Source organism: Meles meles, chromosome 7 (assembly GCF_922984935.1).
Source record: "Meles meles chromosome 7, mMelMel3.1 paternal haplotype, whole genome shotgun sequence".
Taxonomy (NCBI): Eukaryota; Metazoa; Chordata; class Mammalia; order Carnivora; family Mustelidae; genus Meles; species Meles meles.
Window position 1 is genome coordinate 13,306,961 of NC_060072.1, and position 26,836 is coordinate 13,333,796.

General features: G+C 46.9%; 1 protein-coding gene across 1 annotated transcript in view; it reads left to right on the top strand.

Annotated features, from left to right (window-relative positions):
• The first annotated feature begins 18,968 nt into the window (after positions 1 to 18,968).
• LARGE1 (LARGE xylosyl- and glucuronyltransferase 1) overlaps positions 18,969 to 26,836 on the top strand; it is a 525,674-nt gene continuing 517,806 nt past the window's right edge. Inside the window, exon 1 of the mRNA XM_046013242.1 lies at positions 18,969 to 19,533. The gene's annotated coding sequence lies outside the window, so the exon portion shown is untranslated. The remainder of the gene's footprint in view (positions 19,534 to 26,836) is intronic.

The window sequence follows — 26,836 nt, forward strand, 5'->3', positions numbered from 1 at the left end:
AAAAAACCTGCCGATAAAACCCTTCCATTTTGTGCATCTCTTCCAAGCGTCTGATTGTCTTGGCTGCTTGGGATGCAGCTGGTTTCCTGGATCGCTTAATAAACCAATCAGACCTTCACATGTACTCAGTTAAATTTTGTTTTCAACAGGTACAATCCTGGCTTAGGCACACAGTACCTAAGTATGCCAAAACTCCAATTGTTTCCTCCTCTGTCGCTGGAAATATTTTAACGATTTCGTAAAGGTGAGGTCTGGGTGAGCAACAAGGTAGAAGAGGTAGGTACACTTGGAGTTTGGGACAGTGTTGCAATAATTTATTGGTGACTTTAAGACCATTTGGGGGCTGGTCTGTGCTTGTGTGTATGTGTGTGTGTGTCCTGTGTCCCCGTCCGTGTTCATGCATTTCAGCCAACCAACCAAGCCATCGATGAGAACTAATCCCAGTTGTTGGAGCTTACACACCGAATTCAGCATCTCCAGCCTGTAAACCCATATCAGAATTATTCTGCGGCTCATCTTTTCCCCCAAGGCTTAACTTTTTTAAATTGGACTTGCCACTCAAGGCCTGCTGGGACCCTAGTATTCATGAGTATGGAGGCCCAGCATAGAAACGCCTCCTTCTTCAAAGAGAATGCCCTTAGGCCTTCAAGCAAGGAAAAACGGCCTCATCAAACTTGGGGAGGGAGGGCTGCTTTTCCTGGGGTTTAGTGGGAGAATTACTGAGGGTTGGGAGCTCCGACCGCTCTGAATTCTCACACACACCCCCCCTTCTCACTCTTGGGGGCCCACTCTTAACAATAACCCACCTTATACAAAAGTCACTTGGTGATGCTGTGAATTCAACAGAAGTTGCTTTGGTAATCCTTGGGATCAAAGTTCGCTTTTGGTTTTCAGCTGCAATAGATAAGAGATTACTTAGCTGCACTCATCCAAAGTCCCCGATTTCTGAGTTTTGAGCAAAAACGGGAAGATATGGGAACGTTGTTCTATTTCTTTACATGACCACCTGTAGTCCACGAATCCCTCATGCTCTTGTAAGTACAGAATTTGATGTGGTCATACGATAATTGCTAAACATTTCTTTATGGCCTTTTTCTCTTCCATGCCGTTAGCTTTAAGCTCCCCCCCCCCCCCCAACTGATGTGATTTCATTGCTTAGCTTGAAACTGCAGGCCCTTCTAACCTCTGATGAAAGGAATCTCAAGAAAAATAAGGAGATAAATGTTCACCTTTTTGCTTCAGCTGTAAAAAAGCAGATAGGATTTTGTACAATGATGCTGTATGTGCAAATATATTTTCTTAACAAAGGAGTCTTTACAACCCTCAGGCTTGAGTTGGTTTCAGCGGGCTGGGTGTTACCTTTCACTTCTAAAGAAGCCGCAATTGTCTTTGTTACTTTAATTATTTGCTGCCTGAATATAAGATACAGAGCGACATCTTCACTTATAAAGGCTGCAAGTACGTGTGAGGTTTCTTTGAGAAAATGGGGAGACTAATTGATACTTCTCTCTTTGTCTTGCATGCATGGATGCTAGAAAAATTAATACATAAAACTTTTGACTCTGTTGGAGTTCTTGTTTAAACAAAGTATCCCAGACAATTTCAATAAAATAGTTTATTGATTGGCCTGTAGCAGTGAACGCTCACTAGTCCTTCAGTGGGCACTGCCCGGATTGAATTAACTGCATGACTGACTGATACTGTAACACAGGAAAAGAAATACACATTTGGTCTTCCACCCATTTCTCGGGTGGAGCTCCTCCAACTCCTGAAATTAACTAAGTGAGGAGAGCGATAAAGGCGTCTTTTGTTATGTGAAGAGGGGACTTTTGGACGGCACCTAAAAATGGGACTGGTTGCCCAGAGAACCCACCTGATCTCCGGGGGTTGGAACTTTCAGGGAAGGGAAAGGGGCTGGAGGGCCAATCATTTGCCAATGGCGGATGATTTAATCAATCATGCCTTTTATAGTGGCAGAGCTCTTGGAGGTGCGTGGAGAGCAGTGCCCCTGGAAAGGCCATGGAAGCTTCATGCTCTTTTCCCAGACTTCACCCTCTGTATCTCTTCCTTGATTATTGTTACTGAGTTACATCCTTTTATAATAAATCAGTGGGTGAGCGGTGCCTCTGTGTTCCATGAGCTACTCTAGCAAATCAATCAAACCTGAGGAGGAGGTCATGGGAACCTCTAATTTCCAGCCAGTTGGTTAGAAGCACAAGTAACAACCTGAGCTTGTGATGGGCATTTGAAGTGGGGGAGGGGCAGTCTTGTGAGACTGAGCCCTAACCTGTGGGGTCTCCAGGTATCTAGTGTCAGAATTGAGGTGAATTGTAGGATATCCCCGCCCCCCCCTTTTTAAAGATTTTTATTTTATGTTTTAAAAGATTTTATTGAGAGAGCGAGTGAGAGCGCACAAGCAGGGGGGAGGGGCAGAGGGAGAGGGAGAAGCAGATTCCCCACTGAGCAGGGAGCAGAGGACACAGCGCCCCCCCCCCCCATCATGACCTGAGCCAAAGGCAGATGCTTAACCGACTGAGCCACCCGAGCACCCCAGGATACCCATTTAGTGTCAGAGACTTGCTCCACACTGTGGGGGAGGCAAGTGTAGGGGCCAAGGGCAGGCTGCTCCCCAAATGTGCCACTCCAGCGTATTGATTATTTTAAATTAAACGTTATTTAAGAATCAGCCACTGTAAGAAGAATACTCTGAACTCCCTTTGTCTCCCTGAAAGCAGGAAGTAAATCTCCTAAGTGAAATGTACCCTCCTTGTACCAGGAGGTAAAGAGACACCCCCTATCACCAGAGAGGGAATTTAGAGCCAAGAGGCTGTATAAATAAGCCTTGTTACTTTTTACTAATTTACTACCCCAGCCCAAATACTGTTGAGAATTCCTTACTAAGTGAAACTCCCAAATGTGAGTTTCCTTTGTCCTGTCAATTCCTCACAAATTTATTGTCTCTTGTCTACAAAGCATAGAAACTGCCTGCTTGGTCATTTTTTTAGGTCATAATTTCATTATTGGGCCTCTGTGCACATGTAATTAAACTCCCCCCCCCCCTCCTGTTAATCTGTCTTGGGTCGATTTAATTCTTGCACCAGCTAGAAGACCTTGAAGGATAAAAGAAAAATTTTCCTCCCCAACATCCTCACGTTAGATCCAGAAATGTAAAAGACAACCATATGCCTTCATCTGCCAGATTCTCACAGCCCCAGTTAGTCCAGAACCAATCACAGATTATTCCCTTTTCCCTATCGGTCTCTTCTTGCCCATGGCCTACTCACTAGGAACAGTTTCTGTCCCAGTGAGTATTGCCAATATTAGATAACTGATTTTTTAAAAATTTTTAAATTTATTTTTATTTGTTTATTTAAAGATTTTATTTATTTATTTGACAGAGAGAGACATAGCGAAAGAGGGAATACAAGCAGGGGGAGTGGGAGAGGGAGAAGCAGGCTTCCCGCCGAGCAGGGAGTACAATACAAGGCCCGATCTAAGGATGCTGAGATCATGACCTGAGCTGAAGGCAGAGGTTCAATCCACTGAGCCACCCAGGTGCCCCTGATTTTTTTTTAAATTTTATTTATTTTTATTTGACAGACAGATCACAAGTAGGTGGAGAGGCAGGCAGTGTTGGGTGGGCAGAGTGGGGGTGGGGAGCAGACTCCCTCCTGAGCAGAGAGCCAGATGTCGGACTCTATCCCAGGACCCTGGGATCATGACCTGAGCTGAAGGCAAAGGCTTAACCCACTGAGCCACCCAGGTGCCCCTAGATAAATGATTTTTTTTTAAGATTTTATTTATTTATTTGACAGAGAGAGACATAGCGAAAGAGGGAATACAAGCAGGGGGAGTGGGAGAGGGAGAAGCAGGCTTCCCGCCGAGCAGGGAGTACAATACAAGGCCCGATCTAAGGATGCTGAGATCATGACCTGAGCTGAAGGCAGAGGTTCAATCCACTGAGCCACCCAGGTGCCCCTGATTTTTTTTTAAATTTTATTTATTTTTATTTGACAGACAGATCACAAGTAGGTGGAGAGGCAGGCAGTGTTGGGTGGGCAGAGTGGGGGTGGGGAGCAGACTCCCTCCTGAGCAGAGAGCCAGATGTCGGACTCTATCCCAGGACCCTGGGATCATGACCTGAGCTGAAGGCAAAGGCTTAACCCACTGAGCCACCCAGGTGCCCCTAGATAAATGATTTTTTTTTTAAGATTTTATTTATTTATTTGACAGACAGAGATCACAAGTAGGCAGAGAAGCAGGCAGAGAGAGGGAGAGAGAGAGGAGGAAGCAGGCTCCCTGCTAAGCAGAGAGCCCAACGTGGGGCTTGATCCCACGACCCTGAGATCATGACCTGAGTTGAAGGCAGAGGCTTAACCCAGTGATCCACCCAGGCGCCCCTAGATAAATGATTTTATTGAAAGGTTATTGCACAGCACACAGGACTGATGGAAGCAATGGAAAAGCAGACTCAGAATAAATGTGGAAATTAAAGGAAGCTATGAAGGTAAACCATAATCAAGGCCATGTCTTGGAAAAAGTCTGGTGGTTAGGATGCCCCTGTGGGTACTGTCATCCCTGGAAGGTCACTGTCATTGCCCCCAATTTCCAATTCTCCCAAGGCCACCACGAGCAATCTCCAGTTGACCTGGGTGTCTGCTTTGCTCTCTCAGATTCCAAAGTCCTTGATGGGAACATTTAATTAGGTCGGCCTAGGTCACATGCTTTTTGCCTTAGCTGCCAGAGTGAATGGAAAGGGAATATCATCCCTCTGATAGATACTTGTATATTTCTTATGTTTTATGGCTGTCCAGTACCCTTTGATCACCCTGTGATCTCTAAGTAACCCCCCTCGTCCCCCATGGGTCTCATCTTCCCAAGGCAGAAATCAGAAAAATTATTTCTTCAGGTTCCTTTGCAGCCTTGGCCCAGAGATCTGACCTCAGCGCCACATCAATAGGGGACAATAGAGGAAACAGGTTTGGTGTGGAGTGTCCACATTTTGTGGGGTTGCTGGTTGCAAGGTCAAGCTCCCCATGCAGAAGTGGCGTTCAAGTCAAGGCAAAAAGTTGTGTCGGTAATGGGATCCAAGCTCTCACATCTAGAACTCGAGACAGAACAACAATTTCCTCATGGCGTCAGCTCCCCAGCAAGGTTTTGGCGTCATTTTTTATCCCGAGCCCCTTTGTTCAGCCCTCCAATAATCTGTAAATTATCCCTCTTCTGCTTTGTCATTCAGGGTCACTTAACACTGATCACAGTCAGGATCCCTAGCTAGTAATGTAGCCCTCTTCAATGTCCACATCTGAAGTCAGGACCTCACTTTTACCAAGACTAAAATAATGAGGATTTTCCCTCGCAGTTAAGTGGTATTTTGAGGAGTCTGCCTGGCTCAGTCAGTAGAGCATGGGACTCTTGATCCTGGGGTTGTGAGTTCGAGTCCCACCTTGGGCATAGAGCTCAGTTTTTAAAAAAAGTGGTATTCGGACTCTGGGAAGCAAAAGAAAAAAAAAAGACATGAATGTTCCAACACTCACAACAATCCTTAAATTTGCTCTTACTACCCCCCCCCTTTTAGAAATGAAATAAATGAAGTCTCAGAGTAAGCAGCTTGGGTGAAGCCGCACAGGTAGCTATGTGGTAGAGCTGCCTCTGAACGCATCGGGCCCTGGTGGCCAGGGAACATTCCAAGTCAGAGTTGTCTAAGTTCTGTTTTCCACGGGGACACACCTTTTCGTCAACAGTAAAAACACAAGACGACACAAAAGTCAACAAATCCGTTCCTCCAGAGAAAGCACATGATGCCGCAGAGCACATTTTGTGAATTTACTAGAAAGGGGTGTTCTCTAGGAAGATTCCAGAAGGTGACCAGACTGTGTCTTCACCAAGTTCCGTAGCAAGCAAGGGTGGGCTTTGTTGGGCTTGGTCTTGACTGCAGCAGCCTGTCGGTGTCCTGGGCAAGTCCTTAACCTCTCTGAGCTTCATTTTGGTCATTTGAACAGTGGGGATAAGAGAACCCTTTGTTCTGAGGGTTGACAGATTAAAATGCATCTCAAGCACTTACACAGTGCAGTGTCTGACGTACATTAAGTACTCAACAAGTGTTGGCTATTATCCTTGGGTGACCTTTGTTAAAGACAGAGGCATTGCACAGAGGAGCCAGTCAGCTAAGCTTTCGGAGGGAGGCCTGCCATGTGGTTGGAGCCTCATGTTGGTCCAACCTGAGTCTACCAGAGTGAATCAAGGCTGAGTTGTCTTATTTTTTCCCCAGGGAGATAATAACATCCACCCTCCCTAATTCACAGAGTCATTAAGCAGACAAAATAAGATAATGTATGTATAAAAAAAGCTCTGGGAAAAAAAGTTAAGTGCCATACAGTTGCAGGTATTGTTGTCCTTGTGGCTGTTAGTGTTTTTGGAAAGCTTTTACCCTGGGTAATAAGATATGCCCTTGAAAGCCTTTAATATGTAAGGTCTAAGTGTGTGACCAAAAAAAAAAAAAAAAAAAAAAGTTTAAGGGATTGAAATTAGTCTGAGAAAAGGAAAAGCTGAACAGGGTGATTTAATTATTCTTTGTAACTTGAGTATTGTCTCCACAAGGAGGGCTGTGACCAAATTGTCTGGTTCCTACCAAGGTCTACATAACAGGAAATTAGTTTCAAGTGCTACCGGAAGAGATCAGGTTTTGATTCTAAGGAACACTTCCAGAGATTGTACTGGAAGGATTAAAGATGTCTTATGTAAATGCTATTAGTGTAACAGTTGAGGTTTTCCAGAATGAGGAGGGCAGTTGGATGCTCTGAACAAAAAAGGCCCAGTGGTTTATAAAATAAGATCATGGCATTTAGTCAAAAGATGACGTGGAAGGGGGGACATGAGTTCCCCAAAAATGGGAGCTAGAGCCAATCAGTGATCGGAAGTGATCCCAGCAAAGCCACAATTCTTATAAGTCCATCCCATTACCACTGGGGAAGGAGATGGCCGGTGATAGACTGAGATGGAATATTGCAAACCTACTCAAGGCAGAGTCAAAGAAATATCGACAGTTTCCAAAGAACCTCCCTGCTTAGGACAAGGTGTTTCCAGAATATGGTCAAAGAACAGGCGACATGCAAAGGTTCAGTAGGCCTTCTAGCATGGATTAGAGAATGCAGAGGTGAAGGGACCAGGCAGACCATCACAAAGCATAAAGCTGGGCTCTGCTGCATCTCTTTAACACAGGCAAGACTGGAAGACACAGTGATAGAATTGTGTTGGAGAAAATCCCAGAACTGTGTTGAGTTGGATCAGCCTCATTCATGCTACTCCATTTGTTCATCTCTGTTGATTGTCTCAAATGCCCTCAACAGCTGTTCGTGTCCTAGTCTTCTCTTCAAGACTGCTCTTCCTGCTCACCAAGGTGCAGGCACACTGGCCGGCCTTCCTTCCGTCCCTTATGCATACCAAGTCTTCCCACCTCATGGCTTTGAACAGTCTGTTTCCTCTACCTGGAATACTTTTTTTTTTTTTTTTTCCCATTTTTAACCTGGCATATTCTCTGTCTTCACTCATTGCCTGCATTACTCCTACTTCAGGTCCCCCTAAATGCCCCTTCCTTGGAAAGGCCAACCGGAACTCTGGCTTTGGTCTTTCTCGCCCTGTACCTTCTCTGTGGACTCTGTAGCATTTCCCCCAGTTAACAATTTTGTAGGTATTTGTGTTTGTCTGCTTAATGTCTGTCTCTCCAACTAGATCATACACTCCATAAGAGAAGAGATATATCTATTCTGCTCACTTTTGCCATCAGGTTAGAAATGCAGGCCCTCAAAAAATCCCAGTTGAGTACATAAGTATTACAATAAACCAAAATGTCTGGAGACATTTTCCACCAGCTTTCAGCATGTCATTTCTGTTGGGCAGGAAAGAGTTAACTCATAACCACATTAGTATCCGTGGGAACCCGAGTCCAAAGCAACAATTGGGTTAGGTTAATCTGGCTGACTTTGGTTTGGCCAACCTGCCCAGCAAGTTATATTTTCTTATGCTAGTCAAAGTGGACAGTTGTTCCCAGGAGAATTCAGTATCTGAATGTTCCACTCTCCCTTAACCACAGCTGGCTCCCACCGGGAAACCAAAGTATGTATTTTTCACTAAAATTCTAACATTTGAGAAATCCTTCAGAAGGTGATGCTCATACACAAAGGCCCTATAACCAGACCCAAGAAAACAGTAAGTTGTGATCGTCTCTCACGAGTATGAAAAAGGTTTAGCCAATCTTACATTGCCTTTTGCAACTTTTTGCAACACAAGGACATGGAAAAGTGGGCCTGTCGATTGAGTTATTATTTGTACCAATCACATGGCTGCTGGTGGGGATGAAGAAGCTCAGTCATGGCCACCTTCCTTGGGCCAGTAGAAGCAACAGGAACTTGAAAGGCAGGGATAGACCCTTCAGTCCAACCCCCACCCCCTGCCTTCTGATTGAGAAGCACTAGGTCTCAAGTAACCAGACTCTGTTTTGCCTCACAGGCAAAGCAGGATAGGGAAGCGTGGTGAGTGGAAGAATCGGGAATGCTAGTTTTGAGTGTCAGAGAGCCAGGTGGCAGGGAGCGAGAACATGCATCCTCAGATAAGCAAGCCACATAAGATGCAACTTGGCTGTGGGATGGACAGGGCAGGGAGACATTCGGTCAGGAATTGTTTGTGTGTATCAATCTCTGTCCAGCTGTGGATCTGGAAAACAGTTCAAAACCATCACCCTGAGAACTGAGCTCAGGGGAATCCATCACCAGTGTGTTGGTAAACACGGGCTCGATGGATTTGTTCTTTCTTGAGGTTAATGAGCAGGAAACAACCACCATAGGAAGCCCATGAGAAACACTGCAGGATCAGAGAAAGGGAAGAACATCCTGAAGACCTAAGGAAAGAAGGAGTCTCTCAAAGTGATTTACTATAGGAAATAAAGGAGTGCTTTAGAATCTGCTTAACATCTATAAAGCTAGAGCAGGAAGGCCAAGATGTCAGGACAAAGAAAATGAAATTAAAAGGGAGACAGGTGATATAAATAACAATTGTAAGGAGAATAAAAAATGAAGTACAAATAGAAAAATTAAAGTCTCAATGAGGCAGTAGAGAGCAGAACTGAGCATATGGAAATGTGGGTCAATGCCAGGGAGGACGGAGCAGGGCAGCCTTCTCAGAAGGCATATATAAATAATCAGGGGTTAAAAACCATGAGACGGTGGATGGCATCGCTATTAGTGACACATACAGGCAAATACAGGAAATTAACATGCGCCTTTGTGCACTTCCTCCCCAGCCCTTAGCCAGGGTTATGAGCAACCTTTAAAAAGCCCCTGCAGCTTTGTTCTAGTGGCTCGGAGATGTGTCCCCATGTTCATCTCTCAGCCTGTGCTGTGACCTCCTTAATTTATCCTAGGGCTCACACTTTGCAGATGCAATATGGCATGGTGGTTAAGAGTTCAGACTCTAGAAATAAGCTGCCTGTGTCTGGAAGCCAGTCTTACTGTTACTGTGTCAAACTTGTAAGTTATCTGATTTCTTTTGTCCTCATTATCTCATCTGCAACATGGCCACAAGGATGATAATAACTGTAATTACCTTAGAAGGTTTAGTATAACTAGATGAGCTAAGGCACAAAAGTGTTTTGAACAGTGCTAAGTGGATTGCAAATCCATGGCAAAGCATCCTTCAAATCTTTTGCATTGTCCCGGGTTTCTTCCTCTCTACTGAAACGGATTGATCTTTCAGGATTGATCTACTTCATTTGACAATTTCAAGGGATGCTCTGGACTTTGGGTTTTCCCTTGGAGTCTGTGGAGTTTTGTGGATACTCCATAAACCCCAGTCTGCGGTTGTTATCCCAGATCCCCACAGAGGGGAGTCACACTAGAATTACAAGTATTTTGGGTAGGGAACTAGGATAAATAAGACAAAAGTAAATGTAACTAAGAAATATGTTCAGATTTCTTACTTACATGTAAGAAATGTAAGTAAGAAATGTAGGGATGGGGAAAGGCTGGTTTAAGGAAGTTGAAGATAGTTGGGTGGGTTTTGCAATATTCCAGGTGAAAGTAAAAGGTCTGAGCTAAGGTAATAAGGAACAGTTTGGATGAAGCATTTGAAGATGCTCCAAGGGTGGGATGAACAAGTTAGTGACTGAGGATAAACCGTGGATGAAGTAAGTCAAAGTTAAGAATTTAACTCATCACCTTTTAATATTTTTCTTTCCTCTGTCCACTTGGCTATGAGCCACTAAAAGAGTTAAGACCTGTCTTTATTTGTATTAAAGTCCTCAGTGGTCAGCATGGTAACTGACACACCGCAGGGATTCAGACACTATTTGTTAAATAAATTCTAGACCCAAATTAGCTTTCCAGGCTCTGATCCCTCAAATAATTGTGTCAGCTTAACCCATCACACCTTCTATTTAACATCTTCGTTGTTTCTCACAGCTTGAAACTCATTCCCTTTGTAGACGGTCAAATCTTGCCAAGGCTTCAATGTCCAATAAGAACCTCCTGCTTTTAGAAGTCTTCCAGAGACCAGACAGAGTGTGGTGATCTCTCTCATCGAGATTCATAGCACTGCTTGTCCTCACTGGAGCTTTCAAGAATACTCAAGGACATCTCTTTGGATTTATCTCATTTTTGCAGAGTCATTGGGCCCTTCAAAGTAAATGCTTTGTCCCCTGAATTAGATTTGGAGATTCTCAAACGCAGGAACACATCCATGGTTCCTTCTGCTTCCTCTCCCCACTATGCCCACCCCATCAAGTGCATAGCAGAGTGGTACTGTGTGCATTGTAGCTACCCAATAAACCACAGGGCACATGATTCTAAACACTAATTACATTTTTAATCTTCTTAAGCAAGTAATTTTTAAAACTATGGTTTTAAATTGAGAAATCCTTGACTGTCTAGCAGGACTGGGTAAAACACTAACAGAAACAGCTCTTGTCTGGCTTCCAGACATGCCCTATTTGGCCACGAGAGAGACCCATTCGAGTCCTGGGTTTGGGAGTTTAACTGGGTCACCGTGATTTGCCCTGTCCACACAGAGGTCATCAATTCAAACCCACTAGTTCTGTGACTCCAGCATACTCAAGCCCAAACCTACAGAAATAGAAGCCAAAGGTCCAGCTGCCATGGGGGAGAATGGGGCTGTTATAGGAACTTTCAGCCATGGTCAATTCTCAAGTCAGGTTCTTGCCAAAATGTAGATCTGTCAAGGTCAAAGCAAAGGTTCTAGAGGCAGGCTCTAGCTCCCATGATAATAATGCTGGCAGAAACTCTGGGGCAGGGGTGAGGATGGTGAAAGTGCTAGCCGAACAGGCTGGGTCTTCACTCCAGACCCTGCAGGAGGCTGGAATGATAAACAGATCCTTGTGCAAAGGGAAGTTGTAGGTGGGCAGATCAACCACATGTGACAGATGGTGGAGACAGTGTGAGACCTGCAGGTTCTAGGTCAGTTCACACCAAGCATCAAATAGCAAATGATTTCCAAAAGAAATTTCACTCTGGAAGAGAGGGTGCTCCTTGTACCCTTGTAGGATCAGCTGTTGTTGCATCCAGGAATAGGGAGGATGAGAACTGATAAGTCCGAGTGTTTGAGCAGCAAGCCCTTTTACCTATATTGGTTGGGATGTTTTTGGATGCAAGAAAGAGAAACCACAACAAAAACTTACACAATAGGTGAACTTATTGGCTCCTATAAATGAGGAATTCATAAGATATGTCAGGGTTCCTCCTAGAGAAGGCTTATTAGTTGGTACCTAAGAGTCACGTCCTCCCCTTCTTTGCTAACAAACCCAACAGTGTTCCATCTCCAGAAGGGGAATCATGACTAGCCAAAGTCAATCCTAAGGGAGAAATCTAATAAAAGACAAAATATTTTTTGCCTTTTTCTTATTACTCTGGATGCTGGTTTGAGAACATGGTGTTTAGGGCAACTACAGCCATTCTGTGACCACGAGGCAACATGTAAAGCCAATAGGGAAGATGGCAGAATAGCAGACTAGAAAGAAAGATCTTAGGGCCTTGATGAAATCTTGGAGCTGCTGTATCAAACATGAACCTGTCTACTTTGAGATTTCTCATTATGGGAGATTATTACTTAAAGTCTTACTACCTGGGTATTTTGTTACTTGCTGCCCAAAGCAATCCTAATTGATACAGATTGATTTTTTTCTCTCTCTGTGTGCTGCTGTTCTCAATGTCCTTTTATGTGTTGTGGCAGCCAAAAGGTTGCAGTCATCCTAAAGTTTGTATCAGTAGACCTCACAGACCAGAGGTGACAGAACACTTGGGAGTCCAGCATCCCAGGTGAAAGTCCTGTGAGTCAACTTGATTGGACCAGCCTAGGCTGTGTACTCAGACTTGAATCAATGATGGTGATCAGGATATGGAATGCATTGATTAGTTTTTGCCCTTCATGTCTGCTCTTGGAACTGGGGATAGGTCAGGTTCAAAATAAAATCTGGATTCTTTTAGCCAATGTTAGGGCCTTGCTCATATCCCCTAGGCCCACCTGGGTGATCACCTCCATCTTTGAAGGACAGTTTCCATATACGCTAAAGGTTTCCTATCTTAAGCACCTATACTTCTCTGCTGCGGATATTCTCTGGTCATGGGAGCATGGTAGAAGGCTAGGACGGACCAATTCCCAGGAGCAATGCTCAACAGATGAAGGGATTTGGTGCATAATTACTTCTCTAGGTTTTCTTGCCCTTACTGGGACAATCCTGAGTTATGTTCTAATCTCTGCTGTCCAACGGAGTAGCTAAAAGCCACGCGTGGCTATTTACATTTAAATCAATTAACATTAAATAAAATTAAAAATTCATTTCTCAAGTCAGACCAGCCTCATTTCAGGTAAACAATAGCCACTAGTGGCTACAATATTGGGCAGTTCCAAATATATAGCATTTCCATCACACAGGTCTTTTGGACAGTGCTATTCTACACATTCTCTGAATGTCATCATAACTAAGCACCCATTGACCACTTATTAATTTACCCTTATTGGCCTCTTGCCCTTTCTCGTTTCATTCCCTCACATCTTCCCTGGGCTTCTTGGAATCAACTTCCAAATAAGCGTCTTGCTCCCAAATCTTTGTCTCAGTGTCTACTTTCTGGGGAACCCTACTAGCATCATACTCTTGGGAATAGGAATGGGAGGATAGGATATTGTTGATTACCGACAAATGTCCTTTACATCCTGGTTACTCAAAGGGTGGTCCCTGGACAGGAATTTGTTAGAAAAGCAGCATCTCACACTCTGCCTCAGACCTACAGAATCTGTATCTGCAGTTTAAGAAGATTCCCAGTGACAGGTACGCGCACTGAGGTTTGAGATGTCCTGCTCTATGGGTCTCTTGGATTGGGGGCCGGGGGGTGGGGAGCTGGGAAAACAGAACTGAGAAAATTTACCCACACAACTGTGACTGCCATTTAAACAGGGTTTTGTGTGTGTGTGTGTTTGCCTAAAAGCTCAAAAAAAGTATATTTCATCATTTTTTATTTCAATACTTTGATGCCCTTACCAATGCTTGAAAAAAAAATAAATGTTATATGTAATATAATTTTTGTTGTTTTTTTTTGCCTTGGGTCTTTTGGCCCACTAACTTGAGGTCTCTTTTTCTTCCTAGATGGCAGGACCTCAGGATAAAAGCTCACTCTGACCTTTAAATTGACCTCTTCAGCACTGATTTTCTCTTTCTGTCTCCACAAGGCCTTCCCAGTTAAGCACTTCAGCATAAGGTGATCAGGGAGCTGTGTACCTGACAAGGTTTTTACTCTGATGGGCTTTCACATCCAGGAAGTGAATAAAACTTTTCTTCTAAAAACAATGGGATTCTCTATCTACAGCCAAATTTATTCTAAATAGCTGGCTCTGAGGTTTGCGGGTGGCAAGTCTTCCGGAAATTAATAATGCTATTTTGAGAATACCTGTATGTTGCCTGCTTAATGAACATGATGATGGGAACATAAACTATTTTTCATTCTGCTAAGAAAGACTTTATCCCTAGTCCCCAATCTCACGTCTCAATTCTAGACTTGCTTTGCTTTTAGTTAAATTATGTTCAAATCAAATCTTCATTAGTGTTAATTCAGTGGCTTTTATAATGTTCTTTAATTCTTCAGCTAGCAAGTGTCTTGCTTCCTGCTTAGATCTGATGGAGACATTTTATTTTGCTCAGAAATGTCTTTTGGTGATTGGCCTGAATGACAGAGGGACGTTTCACACCACGCACTTACATTTTCACTTGAAATGCGTCTGGATAGAACATCTTTTGCAGATATTTCTCCAGCATTGGTTGAAGGGAAACTAGACTGCTCTCTATTGGTGCAACCTGAATGCTGTTTGATTCTTGACCCTTCAGAGGACATCATAACCTTATTTACTGATAAGATGTGGGAAAACCATGTGACTGCTAAGTCTTCTGAAACCTTGAAAATTTGATTGTTAGATACTGAAGTCTGCAAAACAATCTGAGCAACTTTACGTATGATCAGACCTGATGTTCAGTTGTTTCGACAAATATAACATTACTATTTAAAATATTGAACTCCTGGGGCGCCTGGGTGGCTCAGTGGGTTAAGCCTCTGCCTTTGGCTCAGGTCAAGATCCCTGGGTCCTGGGATTGAGCCCTGAGTCGGGCTCTCTGCTCAGCAGGGAGCCTGCCCCCTCCCCCTGCCTACTTGTGATCTCTGCCTGTCAAATAAATAAATAAAATCTATAAAATAAAATAAAATATTGAACTCCTTCCATACTGGCTATTAAGTGTCCCCCACAGTAAGTCCCCCAATTCTCCCACACCCTGCCCCTCTGCCTCAGCTGCTATAACCCTTTCCCAAAACCATTCCTTCCTCCCACCACCATTTCACTGGAACCCAGCATCAAAGAATTAGTACTTGGACTGCCAGGCCCCCCAAACCCTGCTCTAGGGCCGATTCCCCATGTCTGACTTGACTTCCCCTAAGTTGGCTGGCAGGTCCCTGTGTTAGAGGTTGTGTAGTTTTCCTATCGCCCCCGTGAGGATTCTTTGCTTTGCCTATGTAGCACTTGAACAACATTCAAACATTCAGAAAACAGCTGTGAAATCTTAGAAAGGAGGTTCTATTTGGAACAGTACAAGTAATTGCGTTGACTTTAAGATTGTAAGAGTATCAGGCCACCTTCCTCTGGGTAAGTGTGATATTCTTTATTATTATTACTGTGATTTTTTGGAGGCAAGACAAGAATTGTGAAAAGGGGACTCTGGTTCTTTATTTTCTAATTTTAAAAATATTTTATTTTATTATCTTATTTTATATACTGGGGTGGGGGGTGGGGGGACTCTGGTATTTCAAAACGTAAAACCCAATCTGCCTCCAGAATTTGCATCATGTTCTTATTCCATTCCAGTTCCTTGAGGTTCACAGAAAATGAGACAGGGAAAAGCGGTGGTGAGAGCAGGTTTCCCGGCTTCCTCTTTGAGATGCCTTTAGGGCCCCCTAGTGGCTGTTTTAAGACAGGGTTTTTGTTTGTTTTTTGTTTGTTTTTGTTGTTGTTGTTTTTAAGGATTAGGTCCTGGACCCTGATTTAAAAAAAAAAAAAAGACCTTTCTGAATTCCTCCTATGACAGGTGCAGTAACTGTGTGGAGAGGAACAGATAATGGTTGGCTTAGAGGGCTCAATATTTTTTCACTTCTCAGTCTTTAACAAAAGCATTGCAATCTTTAGAAATAACAGATATATCACCTTACATATTTTATTCTGCATTCTTCATACTATATTATGTCATAGCTGAAATCCTTTTAAGACATTTGTATCCTGGTTTGTGTCAGAGGGCTATAGGTAAGTACATCTTACCTTAGGCTTTACACACACACACACAGACACACACACACACACACACGCACCTATCCATCTCATTGGTGGGGCAAAGGTATGCTTTTTATTTGGGGCTTCACATGTATTAACTAACAGAAGGGCTCGTTTGTGGAATAGTTCACTCTGACAACATTCCTATCATTTAGAACATTAGATATGCCACTGAGTTCGAAACACTGCAATACTGAACTGATATTGCAAAGCTTTATGCATTTAAGGTGACTTTTGACTGATGCAAGTAATTTTTGTGAGATCCTCTAATAGTGAAATATGTCTTCAATGTATCTTATTGACCACAGTGAATATTGCTCCCTCTCAATGGTCTTATTTTTCTTTCTAAAATCCAATCTAGACAATGCACTACACTTGGGTAATTATAATGGAGATGTTCCTTTACTACAGGCTTATCTTTTAGTTTATTTTTTGATATGATTTCATTACTTCTCCTTTGCTTGTAAATTTCAGGTCTCCCTCTGCTTCCTCAGTCACGTTACCATTATTAATATGCTAATGTGTTGTAATAATGCATTTTACACCCCTAATGAAGTGAAGCAAAGCAATGAATAAAAAGCAAGCCCAAATTCTTGCTTGAACTTTACCCGGTTCCAGGGCGGGGGTTGGAGTAGGGGAGGAGGAAGAGTAGGAAGGACAGTCGACCAGCAAAAAATAAAAATGATCCCCTTGTTTTCAGTGCGTTCTAGAACAGAGCTGCACGTCAGAGGGAGAACGGAGCAGCGTTCGAGCTAAAAGGATTGGCATTAAACTTTGACACTTGAATGGTCTCTAGGATATTAGATTATATTTTATCATATAACGTTCTTCTCCGACACGGTAGTGACATCAAAACCAGATACGATCTCCTATCCCTGCAAACGTGAAGGGTGAGACTTATCCCCGCGGAGATAAGGCAGCAGGACCCCAGCTTCACAGCGAACTTATCCTGAAGCTCCAGGGCAAACGTTTTTTACTTCTTCGCCGGAGACGCCGCTGTGTAACCGCTACCTTCTTTTTGCATTCTCCTCTGCTCGGTCTGTAGGTAAACAGTGCTCGGGAGCTGGGGGAGAGCGGGCGGTGGTGCACGAGGAGTGGGGGTGGGGCACTGGGGCGGGGGGTCGTTGCCTAAAGAGGCAGGAGGGAAGGGAGGGCATGGCGGAAGGGTCCCGGCAGGGTCGAGCTGAAGGCGGAGAGCGGGATTACTTGGCGGGAGCCAGGTCCCGAGCGGAGTGGGGGACCAAACCTCCGAAACCCTTGGGCCCCCAGCCTGACCTCTGGGGAGTTTGGTCGGAACCGCATCCCCGACTCGGCGCCCTTTCATTATGCACCACCCCACCTCCCCTCCTTGCACTTTCTCTGGGCTTTTGCATCGTTTGCCTGCCCCTTCCAAGAGTAAGGTGGGCTTCCCTTTGCCTCATCTAAGCCCTAAGGCCGAGAGAGAGAAGCGCGCCGAGGCGAGGCTGGGACCCGGTGTCTGCCGGGCCGGGGAGGGGTGGGGACCCGGGGTGGGGGGGAAGGGGACCCCAGAAGCCCTGGGACGAGCTGAGGAAAAACCCGGGAGCTGGATCCCGCGCCGGAGCTCCGGTCTCCCAGTCAGAGTTGCCCATCCTTCTGCGTCCTCCTCCTCTCCCGGCCTGTTCTCCCCTCCTTTGGGTTTTTCTCTCCAGGCCTGCTCCTTCCATTCCACTGTCATACCCCCGCTCCCCTTGCCCAGCCGATTTCACCCACTCTTTCCGTAGCTTCATAGCTTCGGAGGACTCTCGGCGCCCCGCTCTCGGCTTTAGGGCTGGGAGGCTGGAAGTCCATTCAATGGGATGTCGCGCGCGGGGCTCGTGTGCCAGGAAGAAGAGCAAGAATGAAATCAGAACGGGGAGGGGCGTGTTGTGCGTGCATGGGTGTGTGTGTGTGTGTGTGTGTGTGTGTGTGCGGGGCGGGTCGGGGGGTGGTGGTGGCAAAGAAATGCAGTTTTCCCGAAAGAACAGGGAGCCTTGGACCGGATTCTTGGATACAGAGCCGCAAATAATGCTGTCAAAGCCCTTCATCGTGGCTCCTCGCAGCCTCAGGCTTCCCCATACCCTGCCCACCTCGGAAAGAAGCGGCGAACCCGAGTAGAAGTGGAGGCGGGGAAACTTCCTACTTCCCACGACGGCGGTTTTGTACATGGGGGAGTGGACAGGCTGCACAGCCCTGCGAGCCTGCCGGCGTCTCGACAGCGGCAGCTGCGGACCGTCCCTCTTCCCTTCCCCCTCTTTCCGCGAGGCTGGCCAAGCCCGAGGCGGCCGGGAGCGGCCCGGGTGGGGGGAGAAGGGCGGGGAGCTCCCAGCTTGCACGCTTTCATCCGGACCCCGGCCCGGATCCCGGCTCCGGGTGTTGCTTCCACCCGCGTGCGAGCGAGCCAGAGAAGTGGAAGGGAGGAGCCTCGCGCGAGGAGGCGGAGCCCAGGCGGGGGAGGCCTCTAAGTCCGTGCGGCTGCGGCGTCTGCCATTGGCCGGCCGCGCCGTCACGGGGTGGGGGCGGGCACCGAGGCGTGCTCTGGCCCCGCCCCCGCCCGGAGCCCGACCCGGGCTCGCGGTCCCCCCCAGCTGCACAGACATGACACAGACACACAGTCACTGCAGCTGCTGAGCGAGCCCGGCGCTCTGGGCACGCGGCGGCGGGGCCAGCCCGGAGCCCGGACCCCAGCGCCCGCCGGCCCGCCCGCTCTCCCCCTCGCCGGCCCCCGCGCGGCGGCCCCCGCCTGACCGGGCGCGGGAGGCGGGGATCGCGCGCCGGCTCCGGCCAGCGGCGCCCGGCTGCCGGCGGCGGCTGCAGCAGCCGCCCAGCTCTGAGCGCCGGGCGCTCGGGGAAGCCGGCGCGTCTCGGAGGCGGCGGCGGCCGAGGCCGGCGAGCGCTCCCGGCGGCAGCGGGGCCGCCCGCCTCGGCTCCCCGCACCCACCGCTCTGCGTCCCGCCTCCGCTCCGGTGACCTTCCCGGGGCGCCTCCCCCGGCCCCTGCGCCCCCGGCCCCGCGCCCCAGGCCGGGGCGAGGCCCTCTCCAGCGCCTCCTTCCCGCGGAGCCGCGGGCGGGCGGGCGGGCGGGCGGCGCAGGCCCGGGGGGAGGGGGCGCCGCGGCCGGCTGCAGCCTCTCTACCGCCTCGCTCGGCGTCCGGCCCGGTCGGACCGCGGCTGCCCCGCCGCTCCGGGCGCCCAAGCTGGGGGCGCGGCCGCTCTCGCCTCGCGGGGCCGGGAGCTGGCAGGCCCTGCCCTGAAGGGGCGAAGCGACGGGGAGCGCGGGAGGTGGAGCCGGCCCCGGCGGCCGCCCGGCGTCTCTCCCCAGCGCCCCCTTCCCGGACCTAGCCCGTGGCGGACGCAGGCCCCTGCCCATGCGGGGCGCCCCCGGCTCGGAAGAGTCCTTGGGGCAGGGAGCAGTTCCAGGCAGCAGCGCCGGAGGGAGAGGAAGAAGGGACAGTGCTCAGCTCGGGCGGCCCGGACCCTCCCCGCAGCGTTTGGAGCCGGGGACCGCCCCGAAGTCTGCGCTTGGCACCGCCGCTTGAACTAGGGCAGCGCCTGCTGGGACCCCGACCCCGACCCGGACCCCCTGCGCCTTGTAGGAGGCGGCGGTGGTGCCGCCGCGCCGCCCAGCTCTTCCGCGGTCTCCTTGTGTTTGGCGGCAGTCACGGCCAAGGTAAGAGCCCGGGGGTGCTTGAGAGCCTCCGCGGGGGGCGCCCTGGTGAGCGGCGCCGGACAAGTTCTCCGAACCTGTAGCTGGTACCCCCTGTGAGGGCACAACCTCAGCTCCTGGGTCAGGAGCCCTGGACAGGCCGGAGGGAAGTCCAGAAGTCTCTGATGTCCCCAGGACCCTTCCCAGAGACTGCCCCGCTCCTAGGCACAGAGGCTGCTAACCTGGGGCAAACAAGGACGAGCTTCCGGTCAACAGCGGGAGGTGGTGTGCCCTCATCTCGCATCCCCCCCCCCTCAACGCCCCCCCCCCCCCCGTCCCCGCAGCTTGTTAGTTATGGGCACCTGTGTTTTGGGCGACGGGCTGTGTTTTTCTGCTGTCCCTCTTGGGTGATCCTCACCTGCCTTTCCTGGTGTGATGCTGTGAAGAAGTTTTCTTTGCTCCTTGTGGTAGAGAATCAAGGCGATTTAAGGTGAACGGTCAGAGCTTTCTAGTTCCTCTGTAGGACAGAGTGTTTGGGTGGCAGCGCTGTCTGTAGAGAGGGAACCGAAGCAGAGTGGCCGTCCTGTTAGACGAAGCTGCTTAGGATGAGTGATCCCTGTATAGCGATCCAGGCGTTCGCCGCTGAAGGGTGCAGTGGCTGACTCCGCTAAGTTTCTGCATCCTTAAGTTTTTTTTGTTTATTGCTTTATTACCTTCTTTAACATTTCCCTTTTTAAGGAATCTCAGTCCTACAAGGCTGTCCTTGGCAGTTTGAAATTTATTAAACCTGTGAGATTTCCCTGGAACAATCTGATTTTAAATGGGTCACTTAGGAGGGAACAGATTGTCTCTCCTACATTGAATCCATCCCCCCGGTGACCCTGTTTAATGGGGATGGATTTTTTCTCGTCCCTGAGCTGATGTACCTCGGTTGAGCAGGTTTCTGTTGAACTCTGAATCTGTGAATTTTGTCACTCAGTCCATTACAATGATCTCCTGAGGGAGCAAAATAGCAGTTTCTATTTTCCGTGAATGTCACAGGAAGTTTTACAGGGTCTTATGTAAGTTCCCCAAGAGAGCACTCAGGCTTCTGCTTCCTTCTTGGTGGGGGGTGGGGGGAATGATGTGAGGCAGCAGGTGGGGTGGTCACCTCCCCTAAATGCAGGTTGGTCCCTCTCCGACACAGGTGGACATCCAAAGTGCTTATTCACTCCGGGGATGCAGTCACTTCAGGTTCATTTTTCTCCTTACCTCCCCAGGAGTCAGCTTTGGTCGACTTAAGGGAAGGTTCTAAATTAGGAAAGGAATAAGTGGTGTTTTCTTTTTGCATCTCTCACAAATGGGTGACATGAATGAATTACTCACAGGCATGAGTCCTCACTGGGGATTAAAAACAACAACAAAACCTGGCTTTAAGGTTTCACACATCTTAGTGTACCTATGTATTTTAAGAGTGTTTTACTTCAGTGAAAATTGTTTGAGGAGAACACACATTTATCGAGGCTGGCCCTGTTAATTCTATACCAGGAAGAAAACTAATTGGAACAGAGAGGCAGATGTCGGCAAGATTTAGACGTTAGTGGGTTTTCAAGTAGCAGCAAGGACAGGAAACAAATCGGCCCAGTAGGATAGGGAGGTTTTTCAAAGCAAACGTTGGATCACTCTGGAGTGGGCAGTCGTCCACTGACAGGTGTGGGTCCTTTTCCTTCACGTAGTGAAGCGTGTTGGCTAGTGGGTTAACTTTCTGGTGTGAGGTAATGCAGATCACATTGGCTTTTAAACCAGAACTGTAAGGGCCTTGGAAATGAAAGGTCAGATTTTCCGGTGTCCTCCTAGGTCCCAGCAAGCTTCCATCTCGTTGTGCGGGAGGGGGATCTGAAGGTTTCCTTGGGGTTCTGGGTTCCTGAGCTGTGCTTTATTTAACGTGGATGCAGAATGCAGGAGTGTCTCCATCCTTCAGCCACCTACAGTGGCAGGACACTAGGGGGACTAGTCTTCTATTCCACCACCAGGGAAGAAAACACAAGGACCCATGTTACAAAAGGCTGTGGTTTATCTTTAGGGTTCATGAACTTGACTTTTTGGTACTTGATGTATACTTGCATGAATGAATGGGTTCCAAATGCTTGAACGATGAGCCTAAATTGTCTTTTGGACACATCTGAATTGTCTTTTGGACAAGTTAGGACTGGTTAACTGGAAAGTTCTGAGCATATGAGGGCTACACATTTTTGGGAGACAGAACCTCCTACAGAGTCTGTCCTTTGGGCATGAGACCATGCTAACTTTGTGTTCCCTGAAGGTTTGTAATCAGAACTGCCTTTTGGGGGGGGGGTCGGATTGCATGTCACCTACAGTCTTCATAAAAATCACATAAAATCATCCATTCTAAATGGTCTCTAGAATCAACTCCGTCAAACTTGAAATTTCTCACCATCATCCTTTAAAAAGACATACCTTGTATTTTTGCACATATAACCTCTGACGGTCAGGTATGCACTTCTGTCTCAGATGCTCTCTGCACTTTTAACAGCATCAAATCGTTAGCGTCTAGGTTTCTTCCAGCAGAATTGGAAGATGATTCTGTTTTGCTGAAGAACAAAACCCCATTGCCCAGGCTTTACCCACGTGGCCAAATCTTATCAGAGCTGACTCCAGAGGTGGGCAGGCAGAGTCCAAGAAGAGACTACCCTATTCAGAATACTGGCACCAGAAAAGGCAGATGTCACAGATTTAGGACTCACAGTTTTCTGAAAGCCCCAACGCAGCATATGGAATTAGACTCAGTGTTTGGAACCTGTGAACCTTCATGAGTTATTACATTTTCCTGAACTCTGGGGTCTGGTAGATACATTGGTGATCTTTTACCCATATGTGTAGTGCATATTTAGGTAGTTTAAAGGGAGCTATTGTTGTGGTCTAAGGAAAATGGTCAGCATAAAGCTTTATTTCTGCTATTAAAGCTTTATAGATTGATTCTCATAGGCACAGTATAGCCAAGGGGTAAGAGATTGGAGCAGGAAAATACTATTAAATTTACCATTGAGCATCAACTAGTGAAAACCGGTCCCGGAAAAGATATATACTGTGGTCCTAAGGCATGAATGAAGTCTTGTAAATTCCAGGGAAGCCAGGTGCCAGAGGGAGAGTAAGGAGTTGAGGCAGAATTCTGGTCTTCTTTAGGGTCTGTGGATAATGGAAGGTATCTTTGAGCCACAGTTCTCCGAGAGTAAGGAGCACACAAGGTCGGGGGGTGTGGGTTAAGTAAGTCCCAGGGGACTGAGAGCTTCAGGCACCCCGCCACTGACACCCTTGAGCAACACGGACAGCTCACAGGATCAGCAAGTGGTGTTGAGGCTTTGCTGCTCTCCTCCAGTATATTTGGCATTGAGAGGTCCTCCGGCCCCTCCCTTCCTCTCTGACCACGTTTGACTCTTGGAGGGCAGTAGGCAGCAGCCAGTAAAGTTACAGCGTAAGCAAATGTATTTTAGAAGACTTTTCTCCTTTTAACACGACAAATAATGACTGAACATGTATTACGTGGCAGGTGCCACGCTCTGCGTGGAGGCTACAGGGGTTTCATATTTCGTTCAGGGAGGCAGAATCCAGGGAACGAACGAACCATCATCAGGAGCTAAGTGTTGTTGTATGGGTTTGCGCAAAGGACGAGTTTGAGTTTGCCGGAGGAGTAGGGAGGAAGGGGGACCCAGGTAGAAAGAACAGCATGGAAACCTTAAAATATGTACTGTGTATGGAGAACAGTCATTAGTTAAGGTGGCTGAAAGGGGTTCTGGGAGAGGGGAAGCCTGGTGTGCCAAGGGAGATCATTTAATAGAGTTCCATGCTGGGGACTAGCTTCATGCTCCATGACAAGAATGGTTTCTGGACAGGATCCAAGAGCACTAGTTGCTTATCCCACATTGTTAATAAAAACAGGGAAAGGAATTTTTTTTTTTTGTCCTTTATCCTTCTACATTGAGCACTTCGCCAGTCCTCTAGAAAAACGGTTAGAATGCAAATAAAGAAAGGGTCCCTTATCAACCGTAAGTCCGCCCTCTTGTGTACCAGCATTCCATCTGGGGCTTTCATTCTGTGATTATGCAGCAGTGGGAGAAATGACAACGTTACTTGACAAATGATACAGTATGGGGGAAAAGTCCTTCTCTCTGAGAACAAATTCCATTTTGTCAGATCGGCTTCTGGGCAGAGTTATGGCCACGTTTAGCGCTAGAACGAGGTTCTCGTACTTGAATCAGTTCACTTCTAGCCTAAACTTTCTTTGCTGTTGGAAAAGGAAGAGTTGAATGATGAGGATGAGTGTGTGTGCGTGCCTGTGTGCGTGTGTGTGTGTGTTGTGGGGTGAGAAAAGGATAGTGGAGAAGAGACGAGACACTGTAACTGCTGAAGGATGTTAGGGAGAAAGAATATCATTTGCAGCAGTGAGCCCCAGGGCAAAATATATTTGTTTGTTTGTTTTTCAGAAATAAGAGCCAGAGAATGGAGGGAAAAAAGGCCCTGTGTGTGTTTTGCCTGTATCTTCACCTGCGTTGAGTGGGAGGCAGGGTGGTTTAGATCTGCGTCTAGATGGCATCATCTGTTGCTAACTTGCTGTGTGACATTAGAATACTGCTTGACCTCTCTGGGCTTCAGGCGTTGTCTCTATACATCAGCTCTGTACCTTGCAACTAGGAATTTAGGGCCCAGAGAGGGAATGGGTTTGCCTAAATTAGTGGCAAAGCTCTGACTGTTTAAGATTTCTAGCTCTGAAATGGGAAGAGGCCTGACCAGTTCACAGGTACACTCTGCTTTGAAATGCAAAACACCACGGGTAGACAATGCTGAAGAAAAGAAGCAGGAAGTCTTTGCTGTGTTGCTTGTATATTCTCTGATCTCTCTCTCTGATATACTAGGCCATTCACACATAAGCATTTAGACTTGCCTGCTAACTTCGTAAATAATATGAAGACAAGTTGTTTTTGATGTTACCTGTTCTTTGAGAACTACTTGAGAATTAACTACGTTGTGATAAAAAGCAATGCTGAAAATTTTGATTGTTTCCAATTGACCCTTGGGGATTTTGCAAAGTCTGGACTCTACCGGGAAAGGGGAGGTGGAACACGGGTTACCTGAGAGGCAAGCTCTTGGTTGAGTGTGAGGGAGGGATGTTTGGAAGAAAAAAATGGGCGCAGAAAAGCAATCGTGTAGATGCACAAGTTGGGAAAAATGAAAACCAATTTAATTTTATGCCTCCACATTTGTGTTCTAGAAAGAAGCGTTCTCACTACTCAGGCACTGATCTCCTGGCTATAGAGGGCAGTGCTTATTGGAAAGCGGAGAGTCAAAGTGAGTGTAGTGTGGATATGAGGAATTTTTTTTTTTACATTATTATTTCAATATTGATGCTAAGTATAGGAGTGCCCTATTTTAGCAGAATTTGGCTTCTAAAATCTGATTTTAAAGGCAAACACTTTAAGATAAGTAATTGGGGTACAAAAGATTCTTATTTTACAGAAGGGATTCATAAAAGGGATTCTTTTTAATAGCTAGTTCCTTTATTGTATTTCAAATTATTTGATTAAGACAATCGTGATGGATGCTTTTGGGGGTCTTTTCGGGGTCTTATCCATTACCCGAAACCTAGGATTTTTTAATACAAACTTTTCAAATGTTTTAACATATAATCCCCACGTTCACCTGCCGGGGACCCTACTATGGAACTGTGTTACTGAAAGAAGTCTGGTAGTTATATCAACTTCCATAACCACTAGCCAGTACCTAGTGTTCCCTTACTTCCCTGTTACTTGGGGGGAGATTTACTTGTTTAACTGCTTCTCTTTCTGGGAATAGCCCTCACCTTCCCGAGTTCCTTAACTGTCCCTACTGAGTTTCTACCTCTAAGAATCTATCAAGAACAGAAGTGGCTTAAAAAGTGAAATTAGGTATCAGGACTCCTGGGTGTCTCAGTTGGTTAAGGGTCTGCCTTGGGCTCTCCGTCCTGGGATTTGGGTCCCGCTTCTCCCGGTCCCTGCTCAGCAGGGAGTCTGCATCTCCCTCTCCCTCTGCCCCTCCCCACCACTCCTGCATGCTTTCTGGCTCTCTGTCTCTTTCTTTCTCATATACGTTTTAAAAATCCTTAAAAAAATTAAAAAAAAATTAGGTAAGAGTTTCTAGGATTCTGAGCTTTCATCATTGCAGAGACATGGATTTAATCGGCTTCTGTGTAGGGATACAGGAGAGGGGATAATGTAGGAGACGGTCAGAATCTTGCTAGCCTGCCCACTCTTTCTTTGCTGCCACTGAGATATCTAGGGCTTTTTGGGGTTTTGTTCCTTTATCTCTTAACGAAAGTTTCCAGAAAAGAATTTGTTCTAGGAATGACATAAAATGTAAGGCGTTTGAGGCTCCAGACGTAATTTGGGGCAACCTGGAGTTGTAGATAATCACAGGCTGGGCCTGGAATGGAAGGTGCCGTAGCACCAGTCATTTTAGCCTCTCTCCTCGCATTATGGGGCTGTGCTTTGGACGGGCAGCAAATGCAGATGGAGACGGAGCCCTGCCTACTGGGAGAGGTTTGCTCTTCACGTGGCCCTTGTTTGAAGTACCAAACTTTGAAGAAAGGGCTTGCCGATCTTTCCATGGAAGAAGTGGTAGAATTTAGGAGGATTTACAGCAGAATAAGACATGTGGGCATTTCTTTCTTCCTGTTTTTTTTTTTTCTTTTTTTCATTTAAATCCAGCAGGGAATCATGGGCTCTCCAGTGTGATTATGTGTGGTTAGGGATTGCCTTGAATACATCGGTCACCTATTTTATTACTGAGTAAGGTTAACATTTCTGTGGCTCCTGGGAAACACTCCCCTCACCTTTTGTTTCCAGAACAGTTGCGTAGATCCTTAATATGCCAGCCTCCTTGACTGATGTCAGCGCTCATCTGGGGGGAATGGCATTTCCTGGCTGTCTCCAGAGCCAAGGGAGGTGCGGACAGGGCGATCAGCCTGATAGGGCTTTTCCGCTGCCTGCAGGCATGGCGCCCCGTGCTTAGTAGGTCTGTGCGAAATAAGGAGTGTGGCCACACGGAGCAAGTGTTTGCAGTGCTTCTCTTGAGGGAAGGGGAGGTGCTAGGAGAGGGAGGGCGCGTGAACACCAGCGGACGGACAGACTGGAGGCCGCTCCAGAAAGATGTTATTTTAGAAATGCGAAGGACATTTCAGGTCAGCAAACTGAATTCTCTCCGGGGTCACTGTTGTGGTTCAAATGCTGATGGCTTTGTAACAAGGCAAAGGGAGTACGGTCCCCGCAGGCCTGGCGGCTTTCCTTTGCTCTCACTT